The following is a 6,500-nucleotide window of genomic DNA, read 5'->3' on the forward strand; positions in this document are numbered from 1 at the left end:
TACATAGAATTGTATCTCTGGAAGAAGAATGTGACGGAAAGAAGGCTGAGCTGGGAAAGACAGAGGCTGAAGTTCAGCAGATGATCCAGGAGAGACAACTGAAGATTCAGGAGGTCAAACACTCAGTACAGCTCAGCAAGAAAGAAGCAGACAGAGAGATAGGGGACAGTGTGCAGTTCTTCACTGCTCTGATCAACTGTATTGAGAGAAGCCAGGCTGAGCTCATTGATGTGATTGAAGAGAAGCAGAAAACAACAGAGAAACAGGCTGAAGGCTTCATTAAAGAGCTGCAACAGGAAATCACTCAGTTAGAGAAGAAAAGCTCTGAGCTGAAGCAGCTCTCACACAGTGAAGACCACCTCCACCTCCTCCAGAACTTCACATCCATCAACACCCCTCCACCCACCAAGGAATGGACAAAGGTCAATGTCCATCAGTTTTCATACGTGGGGACTGTGAGGACAGCTGTGGCTCAGCTGGAGAAGACACTCAGTCGAGAGATGGAGAAGCTATGTGATGCTGAGCTGAGGAGGATCCAGCAATATGCAGTGGATGTTACTCTGGACCCTGATACAGCACATCACTCTCTCATCATGTCTGAGGATGGTAGACAAGTGAGTAATGGAGGCATAAAGAAGAATCTCCCAGACAACAAAGAGAGATTCTCTCCATGTGTCGGTGTCTTAGGAAAACAAAGCTTCTCCTCAGGAAGGTTTTACTATGAGGTTCAGGTTAAAGGGAAGACTGACTGGGATTTAGGAGTGGCCAGAGAGTCCATCAACAGGAAGGGACCAATCAAACTGACCCCCAACAAGGGTTACTGGTCTATATGGTTGAGGAATGGAAATGAGTACAAGGCTCTTGCTGACCCTGCTGTCCTCCTTCCTGTAAGAGTTAAGGTCCAGACAGTGGGAGTGTTTGTGGAGTATGAGGAGGGTCTGGTCTCCTTTTATGATGTGGAGGCCAGAGTTCATCTCTACTCTTTCACTGGCTGCACCTTCACTGAGAATCTCTATACATACTTCAGTCCTACTATTAATAGTAATGGTAAAAACTCTGCTCCTCTGATCATCTCTCCTGTCAATCATACAGATTAGACTCATCCTTACTATGAGAGCTAATTTGACTAATTCACTTTCATGGTCAGTGTGCATTAAGTTTAACACATGATATTCCAAATGAGACAAACTTTGAAACTTACTTTCAGCTGAAATCATACACATTAATATTTGACATAAATACATAATTATGGCGCTGTGTTCATATGCAAATAAACTTTATTAAACCCTAACTTCAACATAAAGTGACACAGAGGAAATGTTGATATTGTTGTCATTGTTATTTGTTGGAATCTTAGAACTAAATGCTTATTTTGGTATAAATAAGCATTGCTTCTTCCTTCTCTATTTTGAAAATTTTTATTTTGTTCATTATGTTATATCTGTTCAATTATTGGTTATTGTTGGTATGTTTGGCTTTTACATTATGTTATTCTTTTTTAATTAAGTTTTAAATAAATAATGCAGAAACAAATAAATACATAACTGGCATTGTTGTCTCATGTCTTAACCTGCCTGGTACGGCTGCACCCCACGACTGACACACACAGCCCTTATAGGCAACCAGGCCTGGAGGAGATCTGCGCTCAGAGGAATGCACTTTTCTAGTTCTTTACCTGGTATTCTAGTTTCTGTTAGCCACTACATTGTTCTCCCTTCACTTTACTTATGTGACTATTTACCTTGTTGTTGATTAGTGTCCATGTTCTCTGCTTATTACTATCTCACACTTGTAAGTCGCTCCGGATAAGATCGTCTGCTAAATGCCTTAATTTACATAACATTGTAAATTGCTCAGCTAGCAAGCAAGGGAAACAAATAACTTGCCAATAGTTTATTTTCTAGTGTAAATTGACATGTGTATGTTTTCAAAGATTTGCACAAATATTCCATGATTAAAAAAAAAAATTGCATATCTACAAGCTCATAGCGTGGCACTCTGTGCCGTGCTATGAGCTGTGCCGTGCTATTATGACATAATGATTTTATAATGGAGGTGTTTGGGAGGCGGGAGAACCAAAAAAAATCTTGCTTAGGGCCACGCACATCCTAGGGCCGGCCCTGTAAATACTGATTGATTTAATCAACAATTGTTACTTTTGATACAAAATGTGCTGATTTAAGTTGTCTTATTTATCTTTTTTTTTTTTAAAGCAATAAAACATTATTTTAACCAATCTGTATGTTAATGCGATATATAACTTACAAAACTGTGGCGGTTGTGTTTGGTCTCCCTGCTCTTCTATTGAGACGTTTAGATTAGTGGTTCTCAAAATGGGGTCAGGGGACCCTACAGGAGCCTTGGGGTTCCTGGGGGTCCCCAGCATTTTTGAGTGGTGCCAACCACTCCTACATTTGACTTTGTCCGTGTGTCCGTATGTCCGTCCGTATGATTGGTCAAGCTTCACGTGACACGTGACAATATGTTGTCACGTGACAACATATTGTTGCTGATTGCAACACAAGGATGCAACCAGTTACACTTTCAAAGGCACCACTCTCTTCACACTGGGTGTGATTTTTTAATACTGCTTCACAATAACTTTAACCACTTTATCCATATGTTATACATAGGCTATTAAAAAATAGCAGATATACAAGCTCACAGGGTGTCACGTCGTGCCATGAAGCGAGTGAGTACATCTGCTATTTATTTATTTTTTAAAAGAAAATAAATCTTGAAAGTATTGGGAAAAGTTGAGTTATTTAGATTTGTCTCTTCTGAAGGTCCTTGGCACAAAACCTTTTCAGATGGGGTTCCGCAGCCAAATACATGCTGTATACATTTGGGGGTCCTCGGCATGAAAATGTTTGGAGAACCACCGATTTAGGTCCTGTGGTCTGGTGTGACACCTACTGGCTGAGAAGCAGAACTGCATGATGTACGTATATGTGAATAGAAATTGTGGGTTAAAGTTCCACTGTCTTTTCATGCCTTATGCAAATCATTTTGTTAATTGCCTTGAAGTATAAAATGTGCTAAAAAACTTGCCACACATTGTAAAGCACAGTGGGTCTCACTTAAATGAAGCAAACTTAGTTTATTTTATTTTATGTACAGATATTTATTCAGCACTGATGAAGATATAACCGCTTGATTCTGATTAACTTGAAACCTTTTAGGTACTGTAGCTAACACTTGAGACTCTTTGTCCGTTTATTTTTTTATTTCTGGAATCGTTGCAGAAATCATGATTTGCATTGATTAAAAAGAACAGGTTTATGTAACTTTATACACACTTCACCTTCACGAATGCATTAGATTCATAAGATGAATACTGTTATAGACTATTAATGTCTGACTGAAGACTTCTCTTTAACTCCACTGTAAAATCATTCCATAGACTCACCCCAGAATTGGAAATACTAAAACTTTTTCCGGTCGTGCGCCTATAGTGTACCTTAAGATTACATTTCAATTTTCCCCTTAAATTATAAACCCCCTCCTGTTCTCCAAACAATTTCTGTATGTTACCTGGTAGTAACATATTATAAGCCTTGAACATTATCTGTGCTGTTTGGTAATCCACAATGTCAGCAACTTTTAGCAATTTTGACTGTAAAAATAATGAGTTTGTATGCTCCTGATAACCCACATTGTTTAGTATACGTATTGCTCTTTTTTGTAGGGTTATTGCACTTGATCTTTTGTAATTATTCCCCCAAACTAAGGAACAGTACAACGTGTGAAGTGATTTCTGATTCAATACCTTCTTGGCTTTATTTATAACTGCAATACTCCTCAATACCATAGTTTGTACATGTTTTATGTGTGATTTCCAGTTTATTTTTTCAACTATGGTTACCCCCAAAAATTGTATTTCCTTTACTCTTTCAATTTCCACCCCAGAGAAAAGGCAGACACAAAACATACAAGACAAAATATACATCTGTCTGTCTGTCTGTCTGTCTGTCTGTCTGTCTGCCTGTCTGCCTGCCTGCCTGTCTGTCTGTCTGTCTGTCTGTCTGTCTGCCTGTTTGTCTGTCGGTGGTGGCTGTGGGCACTAACTGTAGCCTGGCCAAAAAGCACAGAGAAGAGTGGAGGATGTGAAGGGTTAACAGCTGCAGTACAATGAGGAGTTTCTCAGTAAATCTAAACTGAAAGTAAAAAAAGACAGTAGTTTGTTGTCACATGCTCGCTACAAATCCTTCAACGGCACTTTCACAGAAATACTGCCAACTTAAAGACCGGTGAGTACAGCAGATAAAGATTTATTATTCATTAACAGAGAATAAAAGGTTTACAATGTATCCAGGCATGCTCTTCTCCTATTTTAATATTCCTTGATATTCCCCAGTACGATCTTTCAACTGGCAAAAATGACATGTTTTCATGGAGTATAGAACACCTTTCAACATTATTTGTCATCAATTCCAATACAATCCAGAGCAGATTCACTACTATTAAGCTGTGAGGACTAGCATTTAGGAACTACATCTGATACTTTCACCTTTATTCTCAGATTGTGTCGAAATGGCCAGTATTCACCATTCTGAAGAGCAGTTCCTGTGTTCTATCTGTCTGGATGTGTTCACTGATCCAATCAGCACTCCATGTGGACACAACTACTGCAAGACCTGCATCACACAACACTGGGACAGCACTGATGTGTCTAAGTGTCCTTTATGTAACAAAACCTTCTACAGAAGACCAGAGGTCTCTGTCAATACAGTGCTCTCTGAGATGGCTGATCAGTTCAGAAAGTCACTGCAGCTGAAAAGAAATTCCAGCATGAAACGGGAACCTGCTGAACCTCATGAAGTCTCCTGTGACGTCTGTACTGAGACCAAGCTCAAAGCCCTGAAGTCCTGCCTGGTGTGTCTGACCTCCTACTGTGAGACTCACCTGGAGCCTCATCAGAGAATCGCAGGGTTAAAACGACACAAACTAATCAACCCTGTAAAGAACCTGGAAGACTTGATGTGTAAGAAACATGACCGACCTCTGGACCTGTTCTGTAAGACTGACAACATGTGCGTTTGTCAGTTCTGCACAGAGTTAGACCACAAGTTACATAGAATTGTATCTCTGGAAGAAGAATGTGAGAGAAAGAAGGCTGAGCTGGGAAAGACAGAGGCTGAAGTTCAGCATATGATCCAGGAGAGACAACTGAAGATTCGGGAGGTCAAACACTCAGTAGAGCTCAGCAAGAAAGACGCAGACAGAGAGATAGAAGACAGTGTGCAGTTCTTCACTGCTCTGATCAGCTGTATTGAGAGAAGCCAGGCTGAGCTCATTGGTGTGATTGAAGAGAAGCAGAAAACAACAGAGAAACAGGCTGAATGCTTCATTAAAGAGCTCCAACAGGAAATCACTCAGTTAGAGAAGAGAAGCTCTGAGCTGAAGCAGCTCTCACACACTGAAGACCACCTCCACCTCCTCCAGAACTTCACATCCATCAACACCCCTCCACCCACCAAGGACTGGACAAAGGTCAATGTCCCTCAGTCTTCACATGTAGGGACTGTGAGGACAGCTGCGGCTCAGATGGAGAAGATACTCAGTAAAGAGATGGAGAAGCTATGTGATGCTGAGCTGAGGAGGATCCAGCAATATGCAGTGGATGTAACTCTGGACCCTGATACAGCACATCCCCATCTCATCCTGTCAGAGGATGGAAAACAAGTGAGTAATGGAGGCATAACGAAGAATCTCCCAGACAACAAAGAGAGATTCTCTTTATGGCCCAGTGTCTTAGGAAAACAAATCTTCTCCTCAGGAAGGTTTTACTATGAGGTTCAGGTTAAAGGGAAGACTGCCTGGGATTTAGGAGTGGCCAGAGAGTCCATCAACAGGAAGGGACCAATAAACTGAGTCCCAACAAGGGTTACTGGTCTATATGGCTGAGGAATGGAAATGAGTACAGGGCTCTTACTGACCCTTCTGTCCTCCTCTCTGTAAGAAAGAAGGTCCAGACAGTGGGAGTGTTTGTGGATTATGAGGAGGGTCTGGTCTCCTTTTATGATGTGGAGGCCAGAGTTCATCTCTACTCTTTCACTGGCTGCACCTTCACTGAGAAACTCTATTCATTATTATGTCCTGATCTTAATGATAATGGTAAAAACTCTGCTCCTCTGATCATCTCTCCTGTCAATCATACAGATTAGGCTAATCCTTACATTTACTATGAGAGCTAATTTGACTAATTCACTTTTATGGTCATGCATTAACACATGATATTCCAAATGAGATCTTAAATCTTACTTCCAGCTGAAAGCATACACATTAATATTCTTGCTGCCAATTTGTACAAATGTTTTAAAATACTGCATGAATCAAATACATAATTATAGTACTGTGTTCATGGGCAAATACACTTAATGTGACCTTAACTTCAACATAAGGTGGCACAATTCACAATTTTTATATTGTTATTGATTCTGTTATGTCATTTCAGATTTTCCATCATAAACATATAACTAAATGCTTGTTTTGGAATA

General features: G+C 40.3%; 1 pseudogene across 1 annotated transcript in view; it reads left to right on the forward strand.

Annotated features, from left to right (window-relative positions):
- Positions 1-6,500, forward strand: part of LOC311062760 — a 7,044-nt pseudogene extending 544 nt beyond the window's left edge. Inside the window, exons 1-3 of the transcript XR_014602922.1 lie at positions 1-1,085; positions 4,181-4,250; positions 4,523-6,500. The exon at positions 1-1,085 is cut by the window's left edge and continues 544 nt beyond it. The product of XR_014602922.1 is annotated as an uncharacterized misc_RNA (transcript). The remainder of the gene's footprint in view (positions 1,086-4,180; positions 4,251-4,522) is intronic.

Source organism: Gymnoscopelus microlampas (genome assembly GCF_963454915.1).
Source record: "Gymnoscopelus microlampas genome assembly, chromosome: 16".
NCBI classification, from domain to species: domain Eukaryota; kingdom Metazoa; phylum Chordata; class Actinopteri; order Myctophiformes; family Myctophidae; genus Gymnoscopelus; species Gymnoscopelus microlampas.